Genomic DNA, 23,344 nt, shown 5'->3' on the forward strand with positions numbered 1-23,344 from the left:
ACACTTACTCCTTGGAAGAAAAGTTATGACCAAGCTAGATAGCATATTGAAAAGCAGAGACATTACTTTCCCAACAAAGGTTCGTCTAGTCAAGGCTATAGTTTTTCCAGTGGTCATGTACGGATGTGAGAGTTGGACTGTGAAGAAAGCTGAGCACCGAAGAATTGATGCTTTTGAACTGTGGTGTTGGAGAAGACTCTTGAGAGTCCCTTGTACTGCAAGGAGATCCAACCAGTCCATTCTGAAGGAGATCAGCCCTGGGATTTCTTTGGAAGGAATGATGCTGAAGCTGAAACTCCAGTACTTTGGCCAACTCATGTGAAGAGTTGACCCATTGGAAAAGACTCTGATGCTGGGAGGAACTGGGGGCAGGAGGAGAAGGGGACGACAGAGGATGAGATGGCTGGATGGCATCACTGACTCGATGGACGTGAGTCTGAGTGAACTCCGGGAATTGGTGATGGACAGGGAGGCCTGGCATGCTGCGATTCATGGGGTCACAAAGAGTCGGACACGACTGAACGACTGAATTGAACTGAACTTATGGGTAGAAGGATCATAAAAGTGGACAAACATCCTTTTAAAAGTTATTTAATCCCCTTTAAAATCTAAAAGGACATGAAAATGGCAGAGTGATATTTATTCAAAAACATGGCACATTAATAAAAAATGGAAAAGCCAGAAACTAAACATACATAAAGAAGTAGCTGAGAAAAATTGTAGGTGTTAGTGAAGACTATACTACAGGTAGAATTTTATTTCATTGCAGTTGTTTTTCCTTTCAGCAATTCAGAAACATTTTTAATGTCTATGGTCAGAGAAAAGGATAAAATTATTTTACAGATCATCATCATATGCTATAATCTATGAGCTGCTTTTGCCTTTAACAATTAAATTCCTGACTCCAGTTGTTTCAGGGCAAAAACTCTGATTCATCTGGTCTTTTCCTCCCCACCCCTGACCACAGGCATGTTGCAGGTTTTGGACACAGAAGGGGCTCAAATGACATGAGCATACAGTGCGGGGACAGGTAAGCAGCAGACACCAGCACCAAGGAGCAAAGTTCTTCTGCTGAGCTTGACTTCAGTGTCCACACAAGGCACCAGGCAGCCACTGCCAAATACCCTCACATCAAAAGTCCCATGTTTCTGTTATTTCACCATTTATTGACTGCTATCAATATGCCAAACACAATGCCATATCCTGGGGACACAAAGATGAAAAGGCTAAAACAAAGATACAAAGATGGAAAGGACAAAACTCCTGCCCTCCAAGAAAGCTCAGAACCACGGGGAATGCCAACAAATGTAAAAATAGTTGAACAACTTCATGATAGATGCAATAATAGAGCCGGGGATTGGGGTGAGGACCTCTAACCCTCCTTTGAGAAAAGAAAAAAGACAAAATCTAGACTGGAGCCCCAGGACATTCACTTTTGCACACAGAAACTACTTTGTAGTTAGCTGAATTGCCTTCTCCCCAGGTGGATTCCAAGTAGCATAAGCATGAATTCACCATTCTTTACTATTTGCCCTCTACAAACCTTGCCTGGAAAATCCCATGGACAGACGAGCCTGGTGGGCTGCAGTTCACGGGGTTGCAAAGAGTCGGGCACAACTGAGCGACTAACACACACTATTTGCCCTCTATAAACCAATAGTCTGCAGAGGGAGGTCTATGTTTGCATTACGTGAATAGACTATGAGAGTTAATAAGCATGTGATTTTTCAAAAAAAGAAAACTACTTGAGAATGTCAGCAGCTATATATCATTCTCTAGAGTAATGCACATACAGATATACACACACAACCACAGTATACATTATGGAATGTGGAATAAAAACGTTACAGGAAGGGGTGTTTCTTAAAAGAGCTAAAAAACTGGCAGATTCATAAACTACTCCTTCCTCCCTTCCTCCTGCCATTTATCTATCCAAATTTTTATCCCCCTAAAAGCATTTGAGCTTTATATAACTAGATTTTAAAAGATAACGTGGGTATTGAGCTATGCTCTGTTCTAGAGAACTCTCTTAGTTTGGTGTCCCCAGGAAGCAAACATTGAGACAGGACATGAAGCAGGTAATCAATCCAGGCAAGGGGGTAGGAAAGTGAAGTAAAGGGAGGGGAACCATTCAAAGGCCTGTTATCAAGCAAGTTATCACTGTGGATGACTGGGGCTTAATTCTGTGGAAGAACCCTGGGGGCAGGCATAGAACACACCTCTGGGCTCCTCTGTCCAAGGGCAGGGACCAGCTCCCTTCATCTACTGGCTCAGGCTGCTCCTATGAGTATCAATTCCCCTGCTGGAGCACAGAGGCCCTGACAGCCAGGGATATCTCAGGCAGAGCTGCCCATGAGGCAGGTGGACGTTGGGTCCATGTACAGGAAATGCTAATCAGCCAGGGGATAGGTGGGGCCCCAACAACATCTTCCACAAGGCTGAATAAAGGAAACTTCCCCCACTTTAAATGCTGCTCTATTTTGTCTATACACCTGAAGAGAGCTAGGATACAGTGATTCTGAGGGTTTCCCAGGTGGCAGTAGTGTTAAAGAACATGCCTGCCAATGCAGGAGGCATAAGAGATGGGGTTCGATCCTGGGTCAGGAAGGTCCCCTGGAGGAGGGCATGGCAACCCACTCCAGTATTCTTGCCTGGAGAATCCCATGGACAGAGGACCCTGAAGGGCTACAGTCCATGGGGTTGCAAAGAGTCAGACATGACTGAAGTGACTTAGCACGCATGCATGATTATGAGACACAGTGTTGGTAACACTGAATAAAGTGAAAGAAAATGAAAGTCACTCAGTCGAGCCCGACTCTTTGGACCCCATGGACTATACAGTCCATGGAATTCTCTGGTCCAGAATACTGGAGTGGGTAGCCTATACCTTCTCCAGTGGATCTTCCTGACCCAGGAATTGAACCAGGGATTCTTTACCAACTGAACTATCAAGGAAGCCCTTATACTGAATAATGAAAGCACAAATCAATTAGAACCTATAGGTAAATTCCATCTCCTATGCTTTTCCAATAGTCATGTATAGATGTGAGTTGGACCATAAAGAAGGCTGAGCACTGAAGAATTGATGTTATTGAATTGTAGTGCCGAGAAGACTCTTTTTTTTTTTTTTTTTTTTTTAGACTCTTGAGAATCCTTTGGACTGCAAGGAGATCAAACCAGTCAATCCTAAAGGAGATCAACACTAAATATTAGTTGGAAGACCTGATGATGAAGCTGAAGCTCCAAAACTTTGGCCACCTGATGCAAAGAGCCAACTCATTGGAAAAGACCCTGGAGTTGGGAAAGATTGAGGGCAGGAGGAAAAGGGGATGACAGAGAATGAAATGGTTTGGATAGCATCACCAACTCAATGAACATGAGTTTGAACAAACTCCCCGGACAGGGAAGCCTGGCATGTTGCAGTCCATGGGGTTGCAAAGAGTCAGACATGACTTAGCAACTAAACAACAATGCTTTTCAAGACTTAGTTTATAAACACATTAGCAGCATATAGGCGTATTATGTACGATAATAAAAAATAATTAATAATAATAATACAGATAAATATGAAGAACAAATAAGAGCAGAAGTGTTTCAGATATTTTTGTTTGGCAAATATGCTCTTCCTGGCTCCTGTGTAGATTATATTTTCATTTGTGGTGACAAGTTCCATGCAGTGTCTCAATGCTGGAATCCTAACAAGTTACTCAAGTTGCCTTTTATTTTTTAAGGAACAAAAAAGAGTAAACAGAAACTTTAGAAGTAGGAGTTTTGAAGATAAATATTGCCTGAATAAAAAGTATCTAATAATCATGTGAATTCAATGACTTTTCCTATCTGTGCAAATTTAAAAAACAGAAATGGCTTGAACAAAAAAACAGAAATGGTTTGAACACACATCTCAAGGCTGGAAATGGCACTGGTGCTCAGTGGAGGTTGTCCACAGGGAACCTCTGGTGTCAATGTAAGAACAGAGTTGGATTTTGGACAGACCCCAACCAGCCTTTTCCCAGGGGGCTTCTTGGAAGTCACACGGGGAAGAGACAAAGTATCTGCTCTGCTGTGCAAAGCCCCCCCTCCAACGGCTTGACAGAGAGTCCATGGCTGAGCCCATGAATCCGTGAGTGAGTGTGAATTGATGGGGGTTGAGAGGCTGTGTAGCTGCACCTTCATGGCCAGGTAGCTCACCTCCCTGTGTCTAAGTCAGTCTCCACCAAAGCTGCTGGGACTGTATCCTGAGAGTTTACTGAGAACAAACAGCCCTTCCCTCTCCTTTCAGCCAAAAAATGAGTGGGTTCCCTTCATGATGAGCAATGTCCTGGAGCTCCTTTCCACAGCTTGGCAAAGTTATCTTTACCACCGGGGATGTAATAGAGCCAATTCTAATTCTCTTCAGAACCAGTGAGGACTCTTCCACCCTCTCCTTCTCCCACACACCTCCCAACAATGGTCAGACAGTTCTTTCTTATTCACTTATTCTTATTTCTGCTCACACAGTTGAGCAAAGTTATTAAACATTGTGGCTTAATGAAGAGACTCCGGTGGCTCTCTCCCCGTCCCTGGGTGATTTGTAACTGATCTAAGCCTACCATGTAACCCCTTGCCAGTGATCAGTCTAGACATGTGGTGTAATTCTGACCTGGGACATATGGGGAGAGGTCTCATGGATGGTTTCCTGGGACAGATGCTCCTCACTGATAAAAAAAAGAGAAGCATGGGAAGAAAGTCTCATTTCTTCCTTCTCTGCACTGCTGTCATTTGCCTGTGAGTCCTTCAGCTGTGGCAGCCAGCTGGCATCCTGGAGGAACTGCCCTGAGATAGCAGGCTGGGTGATGGGGAGGCACCAACACCCCTGCTGACTTCATCACCAGTATCTACTCTCCCTCTGGACTTCCTGCTAGGGAGATATGTCTTTCTTATTTTTAAGCCATCCTGGTGGCCAAAGATGGCCTCATATCAATACTTTGCTACAAGAAGAAAGAGGATACTTTTTAAAAAGGGATTAGAAGCAGAAGTGGAGAATGTGGTGAACATTCCACTCATCTATACAGACTTCAAGCTGTGAAAACTCAAAGGACGGAGGTTAGGTTTAGCTGTGTTGTACACAAAGATTAGAACAGAGAGAAGTCCCTTGAGAACAGGGGCTCTGTGTTATTTCCTTAGAAAGTGCTAAGTCTCCTATTTTAAACTAGAAAAGATAACCTGGCTCTTTTTTTAGACATTGGTACAAATCTTCAAAAAAAAATCATGACAAAGTAAACTACAATGAACTATACAAAAATGGATCTATTGTGAGAAAAAAGAACTTGAATAAAGGACTAGAAATTATCTGTTGTTCGTGAATCTGGAAACTAAGATAACATGGGATTTCTTTAAATAATTTGAAAACAATTTTATTCACTGATTCAAAATTCTCATATGTCAAAATCTTAGCAGTTATCAAAATGTATCAGGATTCAGAAAAATTAAAATTCCACAACTGTTTCTTTCCTTCCCTTGGGTAGAGATGTTGGAGTTGTGATAGCAAATAGGAAGTTTCTAAAATAAAGAACAATGAGGAAAAGAGTGAAGTAAAGGGCATGGATAGTCCAGCAATCAAAAAATTAAAATGAGACAAAATATACAAATAAAAAAAATGAGATGAAAATAACCAAGGGAAAAAAAATACAATTTCTAAAATATCTGGTCTCTTTCCACTCCTGCTCCCATCCACAAATTAAGAAAACATATTTTAATAAATAAAAATATATATCATTTTTCTATAATTCTCTGGAGATAGAAAAAGTTGCTAATGTAAGGAATTATTTTGTTTTTCATAGTCTGAAGCCTCAAACTTAAGAAATTATGGATGATATCATTAGGTGTTAAAGGCACAGGCTGATCATTATAATTTTTAGAAGAAGGTAGGACAAAGTTTCAAGAAGTGCAGGTGATTTTTATTCATGTGGTGGCATTATGAGAAGCATCCACACAAGAGAAATCTCTCTTGACCCCTCAGGGCTAGGTCCTGGGACAACGTCTAGTCACATATGAGCTCCCATACGGGCCTGCAGGCACCCAAAGTCAGCTCCGAGTCCATTCCGTGGGATTCCCAGCACCTGGCACATCAGAGACCTGATGTCTCTGAATGGAACCAAGCTTATGCACACCCCATGCTTCAAAATTCAGCTCATTCATTGCCTCCACCATAGTGACTATGACTCTGACAACCATGTATTTTTATATTTATTTCTTGGTCTCCAACTCCAGACTGAGAACATTTACATTTTGCTCCTTTCTATAGCCTCGGTGTCTAGCACAAGTCTTAGCACTTGGTGGATGCTCCATCCATGTTCATTGACTCGTACACGATCTAAATTAACGCCACACTAAGCACTGTTGCATAGATGGTGGGAGATACAATTCCTATTCATGGTTTTTCCCCTTATGGAAGCATAAAAACTTGCATGTTGGGCATCCATCAGAAAATGAAAGTTTCTAAAAACGTGCTTCCTAACATCACTGCTGGAATGGCCCTCATCTGGAAGTGACTTACACATGGGAGGTGATAGTAACATTTGCATAGACAGAGAGAAGTGGCAAAGAGATATTTCAGCCTAAAAATGGTTCTGCTCAGATGTTTCATAACATCTCAGAGACACCTCCCACCGGATGACTTGGCCCAGGAGAAGCACCAAACTGCCCAGTTTCTAATCCTATTCCCTCACTCAACCTCTTTCCCAATCATGGAATGAATTTTATGTATTTATAGAACATTACAGCCAGTAAGACCCTCAAGTAGATCCATCAGAGAAGCTAAACCTATTGAAGTTCTAAGGATTGAATGCTTTGTTTTGACTGTCAGTTTGTTTTTTTTAGTTTATTGGAGTATGGTTGATTTACAATGTTGTGTTATTTACTATTGTACAGTAAAGTGATTTAGTTATACACATACATATATCCACTCTTTTTTAGATTCTTTTCCCATACAGGTCATTACAAAGTATTGAGTAGAGTTCCCTATGCTATACAGCAGTTCGTTATTGATTATCTGTTTTATATATAGCAGTGTGTATATGTCAGTCCCAATCTCCCAATTTATCCTTCCTTGCAGCCTTACTCCCTGATAATCAGAAGTTTGTTTTCTACATCTGTAATTCTATTTCTTTTGTAGATAAGTACATTTGTACCATTTTTCTTTAGATTTCAAATATTAACAATATCATATTATGTCTTTGTTTGACTCTCTTCATTCCACATAACAATCTCTAGGTCCACCCATGTTGCTGTAAATAGCATTATTTCATTCTTTCTATGGCTATGTAATATTCCATTATATATATACCCCACATCTTTTTTATCCATTCATCTGTTGATGGACATTTAGGTGATTTCCATGACTTGGCTATTGTAAATAGTGGTGCAATGAACACTAGGGTGCATGTTTTGAATTATGTTTTGCTCCAGATATATGACCAGGAGTAAGAGTATCAGATCACATGGTAGTTCTATATTTAGTTCTTTAAGGAACCTCTGTACTAGTCTTCCTAGTGGCTGTATCAATTTACATTCCCTCAAACAGTGAAGGAGGGTTCCTTTTTTGCCACACCCTCTCCAGTGTTTATTATTCGTAAATCGTGTGATGATGACCATTCTGACTGGTATTCAGGTGATACTTCATTGTAGTTTTGATTTTCATTTCTTTATAGTATCCAAGATTGAGTAATGCATCCAAGGTCATAGAGAAGTTACAGCAGAGCTGACATTCACCTCTTGGAGGAGGAAAGGGAGCACACCTCTGAAGAACAGACATTCATCTCCAAGTTTAACAGTTTACCCTCTCTCGTTTGTGTATAGAATCTACAGTGCTAAGACAGCCCCAAACTTTCTCATTTTTCAAACCATTTACCAAAGAACAAAAACTCCTGTCATCTGTTCTACTTACCTGCTCCTTAACAACAAAGAAGAGGAAACAAAATGACTAGAGGAACAGTCTTGCTCCTGATGAGGCACTGCCAAAACTAGGTCTGTTTTCATTAATTTTCATTTGAGTCCTATGGAAAATCTAACCAAGAGTCAACAATTTTGTCAGTTCCAGAGCCCCAGAGTTGAAAGCTTGTGATAAAATCACACAAAAGGAAGACAATGTTCTCCAGGAATTACCTTTCCTAGCAAAGTGGTAAAATTACATTTCTGAGGTTGTCCTGGGTACAACAAACCTGTAAGTGTGACACTGTGTGTGTGAGGGCCAGTTTTTAAAAGGCTCAATTGTGTAAAACTCATTTGATTCAAACTGTTCAACAATGCAGTAACATGCCTTGAGAATAAAAATAAATATCAATAACATAAGATTCAGAGACATTTCACCCAACTACTGCTTAAGATGTTTGCTGGTCCATTCAGGCCATGATGAAAGTTTAGAAGTAACTAGTGTAACTAATAAATTCTTATCTGTGTGGATCACAACAAATTGTGGAAAATTCTTCAAGAGATGAGAATACCAGACCACCTGACCTGCCTACTGAGAAATCCGTATGCAGGTCAAGAAGCAATAGTTAGAACTGGACATGGAACAACGGACTGGTTCCAAATCAGGAAAGGAGTACATCAAGGCTGGATATTGTTACCCTGCTTATCTAACTTACATGCAGAGTACATCATGAGAAATGCCAGGCTGGATGAAGCACAAGCTGGAATCAAGATTGCCAGGAGAAATACCAATAACCTCAGATATGCAGATGACACCACACTTACAGCAGAAAGCGAAGAAGAACTAAAGAGCCTCTCGCTGACAGTGAAAGAGAAGAGTGAAAAAGTTGGCTTAAAACTCAGCATTCAGAAAACTAAGATCATGGCATCTGGTCCCATCATTTCATGGCAAATAGATGGGGAAATAATGAAAACAGTAAGAGACTTTATTTTGGGGGGCTCCAAAATCACTGCAGATTGTGACTGCAGCCATGAAATTAAAAGACACTTGCTCCTTGGAAGAAAAGTTATGACCAACTTGGACAGCATATTAAAAAGCAGAGACATTTCTTTGCCAACAAAGGTCCATCTAGTCAAAGCTATGGTTTTTCCTGTGGTCATGTATGGATGTGAGAGTTGGACTGTGAACAAGGCTGAGCGCCAAAGAATGGATGCTTTTGAACTGTGGTGTTGGAGCAGACTCTTGAGAGTCCCTTGGACTGCAAGGAGATCCAACCAGTCAATCCTAAAGGAAATCAGTCCTGAATATTCATTGGAAGGACTGATGCTGAAGCTGAAGCTCTGATACTTTGGCCACCTCGTGTGAAGAGTTGACTCATTGAAAAAGACCCTGATGCTGGGAGGGATTGGGGGCAGGAGGAGAAGGGGATGACAGAGGATGAGATGGATGGATGGCATCACTGACTCAGTGGACATGAGTTTGAGTGAACTCCAGGAGTTGGTGATGGACAGGGAGGCCTGGCGTGCTACGATTCATGGGGTCACAAAGAGTCGGACATGACTGAGCGACTGAACTGACTGACTGATGCTGGGAAAGACTGAAGGTGGGAGGAGAAGGGGACGACAGAGGATGAGATGGTTGGATGGCATCACTGACTCAATGGACATGAGTTTGAGTGAACTCCGGGAGTTGGTAATGGACAGAGAGGCCTGGTGTGCTGCAGTCCATGGGGTCTCAAAGAGTCAGACATGACTGAACGACTGAACTGAACTGAACTGAACATAAGATTCAATGCAACAAATCACTCATTTGCTCTATCACACGTTGAAAGGTACTGATTTTAGAGCAAACAAAGATCCTGTTTAGTCAGCAACGAAATTAAGGATGACAATGTCAGTAGGACGTGAAAGAATAATTTACCACAGATAATCACGTTAGCTCTTGTTACGACTGTTCTATGCTCCAAATTTACAATTACTGTTAGGTTAATATTCAAAATGCAAAATTCTAATGCATAATTCATGCCAGATTTTATTTTGAATATTACAAATATCCTAGAACTGCAGATTTCAATGAGATAATCAGATGTGATGCAAAGCCTACCATGAAATCAAGACATAACAAATTGACTTTTAAGAAGCAACAAAAACTGATTAGCTCCATTTCCCGGACTAGGTAAAGCCAACAAAAGATAAACCCTAAAGTAAAATTAAATTAGGACCCAAGCAAGAATAAAGTTGGTGCTCCAAAAATAATACCAAAAAAAGAAAAAAAAACTAGGGTTTCAGTGAAATAAAGTCATCTGATTATATTTGTAGCAGGCGCTGGCTGGCCTCAGGGTAACATGAAGACAGCCAAATGGGGAAAAGTTTGTATTTTTAAAAAGCTCAACTGTGTAAAACACATTTGATTCTCTATTTCATCATCATAGTACTTATAGAGATTTAAGCTAAGACTCTTTGACTATAGCACTAGTCAAAGAGAGAGTCAAATGTTACTGCATTTAATTCTGAGAGAGAAAGGAAGGGAAACAAAGCTCTGGATTAGCATACTCCCATTAGAGGATTTAAGCAACTGGGTTTTTGGGTCTTACTTTTTTGATGAGTTTTGCCGATGCTGAAAAAAAAATCTGTTTTTATAACCAAGAAAGCTAGGGCTTAATCTACTGACTAAGCTCCAATAAGAATCTGCTACTAGGAAGGAGCCAGTTTCCCTGAATGACAGCTTATGGGTTTAGTCATCAATCTGTAACACACAAAAAAGTCACAATGGGCTGTGTAAGGAGAGGAAGGGACAGAGGAATTGGGGCTGGCCCACCCCTGATCAACACAAGGCTTCGTTATCCAGAGTGAGGAGGCTGAGGGGAGCCTGGCTGAAACACATGCTCTGGAAACACATGTCTGCTGCACCTCACAGGGTTGCTATGCCAAGCTTTCCCATCTGCCCAAGGAGTCTGCAGGAGCCCAGCAGGGAGGCCCACTTCTCAGGCTACCATGTTGAACAAAGGACACTGAAAGAGTATTAAGCATGGTTTTCCACCAGCACTGTTTCTAAAGAGTATGGAGTCTCCGCCCGTATCAGCCTGAAGGCGCCCGATCTCGTCTGATCTTGGAAGCTAAGCAGGGTCGGGCCTGGTTAATACTTGGATGGGACACCACCTGGGACTACCGGGTGCTGGAGGCTTCAAAAAAATAAATAAATAAAATAAAATAAAGAGTATGGAATTATTCAAGGATCAATCCAAGTGTTTTCATGTTCATATAGTGAAAGAAAGAAGAACCCTTAGACTCATAAAGCATGATATCTGAGGAAGCCTCAGTGCTTCTCAAATGGTGCTGTGCACAGGGAAGGAAAGGATGCTGATGGCTGAGATCTGAGAAAAACATTTATTAATATTCTTATATTGCTCTGGATTTTTTCTTTCTTTTTTTTTCTCTGTTGCTATGGTTGTTGATTTTATTATTATTATTACTATGAATTCAAAGCTTTAATCCCACTTTCTATTTCCTTTATATACTTCTACCTCTATGGTGGCTTTTTGTGATTCTCTGAGGGTTTTTTCTTATTTTAAGTTTTTTGTTTTTCTTATTGTTCTTTTCCTGTTGCAGTTATTCTTTAATATATATAATCCTTTTTACATACTTCTATTTAACTTTTCCTTTATTTTTTTTCTTTTCTTCCTTTCTTTCTTTATCTCACCATGCTTGTTAGTTTGTTTTGTTTTCTTTCCTTTAATCCCCAGTTGGCATTCTGCTTTGATCTTGTTTTCTGATTTGTGCTTTAGTTAGTTTTGTATTTAATTAGTCATTATCATTTTTGGTTTCCTTTGCTTGCTGGTTCACTCCCTTATACTTTTTTTCCTTTGGACTATTTTGGTTTTGTTTGTGGGTATGTGTGTGTCTGTGTGTGTTCCTTTGTTTTTGTTATTATTTCTCTGATTTTACATTTACCATTTGTCTAGGGTTTGGTTGTTGTTTCTTGATTGGTTTTGTTTTAATTCCCTTTGATGCCGTAACAGACAGCTTGTTGCATCTTGGTTCCCCAGCCAGAGATCAGGCCTGAGCCTTTGGTCACTAGACGGTCAGAGAAGTGACCCCAGGTAGTATTAACTAGTGAGGACTCCCACAAAGCCCGCCACCTGTTCCAACACCGAGCATCACACAACTGCCACAGCACTCAATGCAAGACGCCTCACCTAAACAACAAGCAAGACAAAAACACAAACCCAGTCATCAGCAGACAGACTTCCACTTCCCATAGACATCATAAAACATACCACCTCACACAGCCCTTCCCGTCAGAGGGAAAAAATTCACCTTCTCCACCAGAACACAGACACAAGTCACTCCCAGCACAAACCCCACATAAACCACTGGACCAACTCACACACTGAGGGCAGGAACCAAAAGGAAGAAGGAATACAATCCTAAAGCTTGGGAAAAGGAGACCTCAAAGACAGTAAGTTACAAGAAGAATGAAAAGACAGAAATATGGTGCAAATGAAGGAACAAGGTAAAAACTCACAAGACCAAACAAATAAAAAGGAAATGGGCAAACTATTTGAAAAACAATTCAAAGTAACAATAGTAAAGACTATCCAAAACCTTGAAAATAGAATGGAAAAAGATGCAAGAATCAATTAACACATTTAACAAGGACCTAAAAGAAATAAAGAATAAATAAACAGAAATGAACAACACAATTACTGAAAGTAAAAATACTCTAGAAGGAATCAATAGCAGAATAATTGAGACAGAAGAACAAATAAGTGAGCTGGAACAAAAAAGAATGCTGGAAATAACTGTTGAAGAGCAGAAAAAAGGAAAAAGAATGAAAAGAATTGAGGATACTCTCAGAGACCTCTGGGACAATATGAAATACACCAATATTCAAATTATAGGGGTCCCAGAAGCAGAAGAGAAAAAGAAAGGGTCAGAAAATTTTTGAAGAGATTACAGTTGAAAACTACCTTAACATGGGAAAGGAAATAATCAAGTCTAAGAAGCACAGAGAGTCCCATAAAGGATAAACCCAAAGAGAAATGCTTCAAGATACATACTAATCAACCTAACAAATATTATACACAAAGAAAGAAAAATAAAAGCAGCAAGGGAAAAGAAACCCCATACAATTAACAACTGATCTTTCACAAGAAACTCTGCAGGCCAGAAGAGAATGGCAGGATATATTTAAAGTAGTAAAAGGGGAAAATCTACAACCAAGATTACCTGGCAAGGGTCTCATTCAAAATTGATGGAGAAATCAAAAGCTTTACGACAAGCAAAAGTTAAGAGAATTTAGGACCACAAAGCCAGCTTTACAACAAATGTTAAAGGGACTTCTATAGTTAGGAAACACAAGAGAAGGAAAAGACCTAAAAAAACAAACCTAAAGCAATTTAGAAAATTCCAATAGGACCACACATATCAATAATTACCCTAAATGTAAATGGATTAAACACTCCAATCAAAAGACACAGACTGACTGAATAGATACAAAAACAGGACCCATATATATGCTCTCTACAAGAGACCCACTTCAGACCTAGGGACTCATACAGACTGAAAGTGAGAGGATGGAAAGATATATTCCATGCAAATGGAAATCAAAAGAAAGTCAGGTAGCAATGCACACATCAGAAAAAATAGATCTTAAAGAATATTACAAGAGATAAGGAAAAAAACTATATAATGATCAAGGGATCAATCCAAGAAGAAGATATAACAATTGTAAATATTTACACACCCAATATAGGAGCACCTCAATACATAAGGCAAACACTAACTGACATAAAAGGGGTAATTGACAGTAACATAATAATAGTACTAATGCCTATCCTTCTTGCTAAGTCACTTCAGTCGTGTCTGACTCTGTGACCCAACAGATCATAGCCTCCCAGGTTCCTCTGTCCATGGGATCCTCCAGGCAAATATATTGCAGTGAGTTGCTATGCCTTCCTCCAGGAGGTTTTCCTGACCCAGGGATCAAACCCGTGTCTCTTTTCTCCAAAAAATTCCAAAGGAAGGAAAACTTCCAAATTCCAAACTCATTCTATGAGGTCACCATCACCCTGATACCAAAACAAGATAAAGACATCACACACAAAAAGAAAATTACAGGCCAATATCACTGATGAACATAGATGCAAAAATCCTCAACAGAATTCTAGAAAACAGTATCCAACAACATGTTAAAAAGATGAGACACCATGATCAAGTTGGGTTTATCCCAGGGATGCAAGGGTTCTTCAATATATGCAAATCAATCAATGTGATACACCATATTAACAAACTGAAAAATAAAAACCATATGATCATCTCAATAGATGCAGAAAAAGCTTTCAACAAAATTCAGCACCCATTTACGATAAAAACTTTTCAAAAAATGGGCACAGAAGGAACATACACCAACATGATAAAGGCCATATATGATAAACCCACGACAAACATTATTCTCAATGGTGAAAAACTGAAAGCATTTCCTCTAAGATCAGGAACAAGACAAGGGTGCCCACTCTTACCACTATTATTCAACATAGTTTTTGAAGTCCTAGCCATGGCAATCAGAGAATAAAAAGAAATAAAAGAAATTCAGATCAGAAAAGAAGATGTAAAACTCTCACTCCTTGCAGATGACATGATACTATACATAGAAAACCCTAAAGATATGATCAGAAAATTACTAGAGCTAATCAATGAATTCAGTAAAGTTGCAGGATACAAAACCAATACATAGAAATAACTTGCATTCCTATACACTAACAATGAAAAATCAGAAAGAGAAATTAAAGAAGCAATCTCATTTTCTATTGCCACAACAACAGCAACAAAAAATACCTAGGAATAAACCTACCCAAGGAGACAAAAGAGCTATATACAGAAAACTATTTAAGACACTGAAAGAAATCAAAAACAACATAAACACATTGAGAGATGTTCTATGCTCCTGGGTTGGAAGAATCAATACTATGAAAATCACTATATTACCAAAAGCAATCTACAGATTCAATGCAACCCTTATCAAATCACCAATGGCATTTTTCACAAAACTGAAACAATAACTTTGACAATTCATGTGTAAACACAAAAGACCATGAACAGTCAACGTAATCTTGAGAAAGAAGAATGGAGCTGGAGGAATCAACCTTCCTGATTTCAGACTATACTACAAAACTACAATCATCAAGATAGTATGGTGCAACCACAAAAATAGAAATATAGGCCAATGGAACAAGATAGAAAGCCCAGAGACAAACCCAGGCAACTATGGACACTTTATCTTTGACAAAGGAGGCAAGAATATACAATGGAGAAAATGTGGTCTCTTCAATAAGTGGTGCTGGGAAACCTGGACAGCTACATGAAAAATAATGAAATTAGAACACTTCCTAACACCATACATAAAGACAAACTCAAAATGGATTAAAGATCTAACTGTAAGGCCAGAATCTATAAAACTCCTAGAGGATAATACAGGCAGCATACTTATTAACATAAATCACAGCAAGATCCTTATGACCCACTTTCTAGAATAACAGAAATAAAAACAAAAATAAGCAACTGGTACCTAATTAAACTTAAAAGTTTTTGCACAGCAAAGGAAACTATAAACCAGGTAAAAAGACAGCTCTCAGAGAAAATATTAGCAAATGAAACAAATGACATAGGCGTAATCTTCAAAACATATAAGCAGCCCATGCAACTGAAAACCAGAAAAACAAACAACCCAATCAAAGAGTGGGCTGAAGACCCAAACAGACATTTCTCCAAAAATACATACAGATGGCTAATAAACACATGAAAAGATGCTCAACATCACTCATTATTAGAGAAACACAAATAACAACTACAGAAATATCACCTCATACTGGTCAGAATGGCCATCATCAAAATAGCTACAAACAATAAATGCTGGAGAGGGTTGGAGAAAAGGGAACCCTCTTGCTTTGTTGGTGGGAATGTAAATTGATACAACCACTATGGAAGACTGTATGGAGATTCCTTAAAAAACTAGGAATAAAACTACCATGCTGCTCCTACTGCTGCTAAGTCGCTTCAGTCATGTCCGACTCTGTACGACCCCATAGACGGCAGCCCACCAGGCTCCCCTGTCCCTGGGATTCTCCAGGCAAGAACACTGGAGTGGGTTGCCATTTCCTTCTCCAATGCATGAACATGAAAAGTGAAAGGGAAATCGCTCAGTCATGTCCGACTGTCAGTGACCCCATGGACCGCAGCCTACAAGGCTCCTCCACCCATGGGATTTTCCAGGCAAGAGTACTGGAGTGGGGTGCCATTGCCTTCTCCATATGACCCAACAATTCCACTACTGGGCATATACCCTAAGAAAACCATAATTGAAAAATACACATGTACCCCAATGTTCATTGCCACACTATTTATAATAGCTAGGACATGGAAGCAACCTAGATGTCCATCGACAGATGAATGGATAAAGAAGTTGTGGGACATACATATAATGGAATATTACTCAGCCATAAAAAGGAATGCATTTGAGTCAGTTCTAATGAGATGGGTGAACCTAGAGTTTATTATACAGAGTGAAGTCAGAAAGAGAAAAACAAATATTGTATATTGACATATATATATGGAATCTAGAAAAATGGTACTGATAAACCTATTTGCAGGGCAGCAGTGGATACACAGAAAACAGACATGTGGACACAGTGGGGGAAGGAGAGGGTGGGATGAATGGAGGAAGAAGCATAGAGACATATGGACTATCATACGTAAAATAGGTAGCCAGTCGAAATTTCCAGGGAACTCAAACTGGGGCTCTGTGACAACCTAGAGGGGTGGGATTGCATGGGAGGTGGGAGGGAGGTTTAAGAGGGAAGGGACAAATGTATACTTATGTCTGATTCATGATGATATACGGCAGAAACCAACACAATATTGTAAGGCAATTATCCGTCAATTAAAAATAAATAAATCTTTAAAAAATAAATAAAAATCTATCCCAATATAGTCCAGGGTGAGCCCAGGACACCACGTTTCTAACAAGGTCCTAGGTGGCACCCTGAGCAGCTAGTCTAGGGAGCACACTTTGAACGGCAAGCCTAGTAGTAGAGTTGGGTCATAGGGCTGCTGGGGCCGCAAATGTTGAAGGGTCCCAGCACTCTCAAGAAGCTGCAGGGCTGTGGGGTAGGGGGATGGTCTGAAGAGCAGACCAAGCCTGTGTCCCCTTACCACTCCAGGAAGCACAAGATCTCCTCTGGCACAAAGTTTGGAACCCATTGCTGGTCCAGCCCCCTCCCTTTCCAGATGAAGACCCTGGAAGCAAAGAGGCCATGAGACTCGACCATGTGTTCTCCTGAGACTATTCCACAGTCAACACCCACAGGACCATGAAACTCCAGTTAGGTTTAAAGGATCACAAGGAAAATCTCCCTTGCAATTTTGGCCCATGTCCTAAATCTGGTTTGCATGGGTTACCTCTTGTTCTGTTCCCACTAGGGATAAAGCATAGCTTCCCACTGACCCTCTGAACATGTCTTCTACATAATTTACTACTTTAATGTATTTGTACTCAGCCTCATTCCACAGAGGATTTGACACAACTTATATAACAAAATAGAAAACTGAGACCAGCAGGAGTAGGTGGAAATAAAAATGAGGAAAGGAAAAACACGAGTGTGCTGACCAAAATTTATTGCTATGGTTGAGCATCACATTCAATTCCTAACTTTTCAGATGGTATGTATGATGATGATAATGACTATTACTGTTGTTGCTGTTGTTGTTGGTTATGTTGTAGATGTAATTCTTGCCTATTACAAGAGATGATCTCACTATCTGGATCCTTTGTGACATAAAGCAGTTTTCACTTTAGTCACATAGCAGTGGAGGTGTCCCCAAGAGACATCAGTGATTCTTTCTAAAGAGAACTCATTCAGAAACAGAATTCCAATTACACATGGAATAGTGCACTTTGATGCTGAACTTATAAGAAAAGCTTCTCAATTCTTACATTAATTCTATCCTCTAAACTCAGTAGCTATGTACAGAGCACCTGAGCTGTGTGCAAGACACTCTCTTTGTCCAGGACATGGCCTCTGTCCATGAGGGCTTTGCAGTCCAGTGGGAGGGCAGAAACAAAACATAGCAAGTTATTAGAAAGTGTCATGGACCTTAAAGGAATGGAATGAATATCCTAAAAAGAGAACCAAAGACCAAGATATTAGCCCAACCTAAGAAAACATCCACCACTAAAATAGTGACACCGATATTAACTGTGACAAAGGCAGGTGCCATACAAGGAACAGTTACTTGACACCACATCCACTGTGCAAAGAGATTGCTACAATTCTCATTTTTGAAATGAAGAAACTGAGATACAGTTGAACTTTCCTGGTGGCTCAGACGGTCAAGTCTGCCTGCAATGCAGGAGAATTGGGTTTGATCACTGGGTCAGGAAGATCCCCTGGAGAAAGAAATGGCAACCCACTTCAGTATTCTTGCCTGAAAATCCCATGGATGGAGGAGCCTGGTGGGTTACAGTCCATTGGGTTGCAAAGAGTTGGACACAACTGAGCAACTACCACTTTTTACGACCCTCACTTAAAGGTACATAGTCCGGTGAGTGACAAACCACACCTGGTAATAATGAAACTGAGACCCCCACTTCTGAACTCTGGCCCCTCACCACCCTGGGATCCTGCCTTCCAAGTTTATGGAGTAAGACCCAGCTGAGTTGCATGCCAAGAACACAACTTAAAGATACATTCTCTGCATTAATGTTGATAATCTGAATAATCAGGAAAAAAAGGGAGATATGCTCTCCTGCCTCACCTAACAAAAAAGTAGTATTCCAATTTTCAGGAAAAGTGTCTTACAGAAATTGTAGAGCAATATACCTGACACCAATCTCTGGCCAAGTTGAAGGACTGACAATTAAACAGGTGGCTTGTAAGCATTTAGAACACAAACTAGTAGCCAGCATAGGCTCACATGGGCTTACAGAGAATCAGTTCAGTTCAGTTCAGTCGCTCAGTCATGTCCGACTCTTTGCGACCCCATGAACCGCAGCACGCCAGGCCTCCCTGTCTATCACCAACTCCCGGAGCTTACCCAAACTCATGTCCACCAAGTCGGTGATGCCATCCAGCCATCTCATCCTCTGTTGGCCCCTTCTCCTTCTACCCCCAATCCCTCCCAGCATCAGAGTCTTTTCCAATGAGTCAATTCTTTGCATGAGGTGGCCAAAGTATTGGAGAAGCCATACTAAATTAACCAAATTCCTTTTTGTGAGAGAGCTATTTGATTGGAAGATCAGAGAGAAGCAATTAGTCATGAGATATGATTCCAGCCCATCTGATGAAGGCATGTTAACAGCTGTCAGTGAAGAGAGTCTTGTGACATCCTTTAATGTGGGAGAGATGCAATCTCCATGTGGACTCATGGCCGACTGAACAAGCAGCCCAGATGTCCCGGAGCCTTGGGCCTCAGGCTGTTTTGCAGGTGCACCCTCTTGTAAGACCCTCAGTTCCATCCCTGGTGACATTTTACTTCACCAACATTTTACTAATGACTCAGATGCAGATCCCAAAGGACATATTAGCCAAGTTTGCAGAAAATGCAAAGCCAGGCAGCAGCATCAGTAGACAAAGGCTGAGTCAATTTTCCAAAGCGATGTAAGATGCTGAAACATGATCTGGAAGCCACCCAAGTTAGACTTGCAAGGCTAAGCCTGAAATTCTCCAATCACAGGTGGGAAAATCAAATCCTCAAATCGAAGATGAGTGAAATGTGGCTGACGAGTAGACTGTCTCATCTATAAACATTCTGGAAGTAATGCATGGGGAGAAGAGTAGCTGCCCTCTGAAGTTCAATAGGGGACCACAATACAATGTGACCACTAAAAGAGCTCTTGAAATTCTAAACTGATTTTGAAATGTGTGAAAGGTTTTAGCATCAATAAACTTGGTTCCATCCAGCAGCCTGTGTTCAGGCCTGGGAACCTCATTTCAAAGGGTATATTGTCACTAAGGAATGACAATTGAGATGTTCATGACAATTAAGATGTTCAGTTCAGTTCAGTCGTTCGGTTGTGTCCGACTCTTTGCAACCCCATGGACTGCAGCATGCCAGGCTTCCCTGTCCATCACCAACTCCTAGAGTTTACTCAAACTCACGTTCATTGAGTCGGTGATGCCATCCAACCATCTCATCCTCTGTCATCCCCTTCTCCTTCTGCCTTCAATCTTTCCCAGCATCAGGGTCTTTTCCAAAGAGTCAGTTCTTCATATCAGATGGCCAAAGTATTGGAGTTTCAGCTTCAGCATCAGTCCTTCCAATGAATATTCAGGACTGATTTCCTTTAGGATTGACTGGTTGGATCTCCTTGCAGCCCAAGGGACTCTGAAGAGTCTTCTCCAACACCACAGCTCAAAGGCATCAATTCTTCGGCACTCAGCTTTCTTTATAATCCAACTCTTACATCCATATGTGACTACCGGAAAAACCATAGCTTTGACTAGAAGGACCTTTACAATAAAGTAATGTCTCTGTTTTTTAATATGCTGTCTAGGTTGGTCACAGCTTTTCTTCCAAGGATCAAGCGTCTTTTAATTTCATGGCTGCAGTCACCATCTGCCGTGATTTTGGAGCCCCCCAAAACGAAGATGTTCAGAGTTCTTAAAATAAGGTTACCAAAGGAATAGAGGAACAAGACAGAGAGAGCTGATATATTTTGAGCAATAACTTATGAAAAAGTACTAGGGATATTTCCTGTGTTATTCATTTAATACTTATATACATACAAAGTAGTAATTACCTTTCTCATTTTACAGATGAGGAAACTGCGACTGAGAATTTAGGTTATCATCCCAATTACATAGAGACACTGAGATATGAATGCAGGAGAGTCTGCCTTCAAGGCCAAGCCTCTTTCCATTCCAGTATTAATGTAACCTCCAAGTAGCAGTTAAAATAATATTGAAAAATTAGACTAAGATAACTACTACATCATATAGTTCCCATTATTGCCAGGGTTCCATGCTATTTCCTTTGCCTGGGATATCCTCTCTTTACCCTTTCTCTGCCACATTCATGTCTGTCCCGTAAGACTTGGCTCCTATACACCCTTCTGATATTGCAGAAATAGGGTGAGTGCACCAGCGTCTAGCATGCACTGTTGAAAGTGCCTATTTACATCCTGCTTGGCCTGTAAGCCCTTTGAAGGCAAGAACCATGTCCAATTCAGTTTTTATTTCTCCTTCCTAACAGCTTTACTGAGTTATAATTCAGATATCATAAAATCTACTCTTTTAAAGTGTACAGTTAACTTTTTTTTTTTAGTACACTCAGAGGTTTGAAACTATCACTGTGTAATCAGAACACTTTCATCATCCTTCTTATGGACTGAATTACGGGCTCCCGACCACCAAAACTCACAGGTTGAATCCCAACTCCTAACACCTCAGAAGTGCTTTAAAGAGATGATCAAGCTGAAATGAGGATCAGTACTGGATGTTCATTGGAAGGACTGATGCTAAAGCTGAAACTCCAGTACTCTGGCCACCTCATGTGAAGAGTTGACTCATTGGAAAAGACCCTGATGCTGGGAGGTATTGGGGGCAGAAGGAGAAGGGGATGACAGAAGATGAGATGGCTGGATGGCGTCACTGACTCGATGGACGTGAGTTTGAGTAAACTCTGGGAGTTGGTGATGGACAGGGAGGCCTGGTGTGCTGCGATTCATGGGGTCGCAAAGAGTTGGACACGACTGAGCGGCTGAACTGAACTAACTGAGAGCGGGGCCCTAATCCAGTATGCCTAGTGTCCTTATAAGCAGAGAGAGAGAGAGGGCATGCTGCAGGGGCACACAGAGAAGAGGCCACATGAAGATGCTGAGGAGGCTGACGTCTACAAGCCAAGGAGGGAGGTCTAAGGAGAAACCAATCCCACCAGCACCTTGTCCTTGGACTTTCAGCGTCTAGAACTGTGAGATATACATTTCTATTGTATAAGTCAGTCAGTCTGTCATATGTTGCTATAGCAGCCCTTGAAAACTAATTCAGTCCCCAAAATAACTTCTGCCCCGTTAGCAGTCACTCCTATCCCACACCCCATGTTTCCTGGCCACCACTAACCTATGATTTCTGTCTCTATCACTTCAGTTTAGTTGCTCAGTCATGTCCGACTCTTTGTGACCCCATGAACCACAGCACGCCAGGCCTCCCTGTCCATCACTAACTCCCAGAGTCCAACCAAACCCATGTCCATTGAGTCAGTGATGCCATCCAACCGTCTCATCCTCTGTCATCCCCTTCTCCTCCTGCCCTCAATCTTTCCCAGCATCAGGGTCTTTTCAAATCAGTCAGTTCTTCACATCAGGTGGCCAAAGTATTGGAGTTTCAGCTTCAACATCAGTCCTTCCAGTGAGAACCCTAATCTGTCTCTATAAATTTGCTTATTCTGGACATTTCATGTACATGCAATCATACAGTGTGATACTTTGTGACTGCTTTCTTTCACTAATGTTTCCAAGGTTTATCCATGTTGTTTCAGTACTTCGCTCCTTTTTATGGCTGAATAGCTTCCCATGTATGGCTGGATCACATTTTGTTTACCCATTTTTCAGTTGATGGACATTTAGATTACTTCTATTTGTTGGCTATTATGAATAATGCTGCTACAAATTTTTGTGTACAAGTTTTGGTGTGGACATATGTTTTTTATTTGGGGTTAGACTAGGAGTGAAATTTCTGGGTTGTGTGGTAATTCTACGTTTAACCTTTTGAGGAGCAGGCAGATGGTTTTGCAAAGTGGTTGCACTATTTTACATTCTCATCAGTAGTGTATGAGGTTAGTAATTTCTCCACATGCTCACGGACATTTACCTTTTTCATTCTAGCCATCCCAGTGGGTATGAAGTAATCTCTCATTGTGGTTTCAACTTGAATATCTTTGATGGCTAACGATGTCTAGTATTTTTTCATGTGCCTATTGGCCATATTTGTATCTTTTTTGGAAAAATGCATATATATTCTATTTATTTTTTACTCTCCAGCCTCTGGTCCAAACTGGGCATACAGCTGGGACTCGATAAACAGAAGTCACAAACCATTTACAGTAGAATCATCCAGAGCTCCCAGGTCCCTACTGAGACCTACTGGGTCAAACTTTCCATGCTCAGGACTCCGAATCCACATGTAAATAAGGTCTGGGGAGGTTTCCACCACACACTGAAATTTGATTGAACTAAATTAATTGAACTACCTTAACTGAACTAAAGATTCTTTAAACATCTGAAAGCCATGATATATTCAGAGGTAAACCTGAAATCTATGCTGTTCTAGAATGCAGGTGTGGGGCTGGTGGACAACAGTCACAGAAAGACATCACTTCATTATGTGGTTGACTAAGCTTGGCATTACACTGGTCTATTTGCTATGAAAGTTGCAGAAGGGAG

General features: G+C 40.7%; 1 protein-coding gene and 1 pseudogene across 1 annotated transcript in view; one reads left to right on the plus strand and one right to left on the minus strand.

Annotated features, from left to right (window-relative positions):
• The window catches only part of NEK11 (NIMA related kinase 11), a 265,196-nt gene that overhangs the window by 210,331 nt on the left and 31,521 nt on the right, over positions 1-23,344 (minus strand). The window lies entirely within an intron of this gene.
• LOC129645192 (uncharacterized) lies at positions 10,974-11,092 on the plus strand (annotated as a pseudogene).

The sequence above is a fragment of the Bubalus kerabau genome, chromosome 2, assembly GCF_029407905.1.
Source record: "Bubalus kerabau isolate K-KA32 ecotype Philippines breed swamp buffalo chromosome 2, PCC_UOA_SB_1v2, whole genome shotgun sequence".
NCBI classification, from domain to species: Eukaryota; Metazoa; Chordata; class Mammalia; order Artiodactyla; family Bovidae; genus Bubalus; species Bubalus kerabau.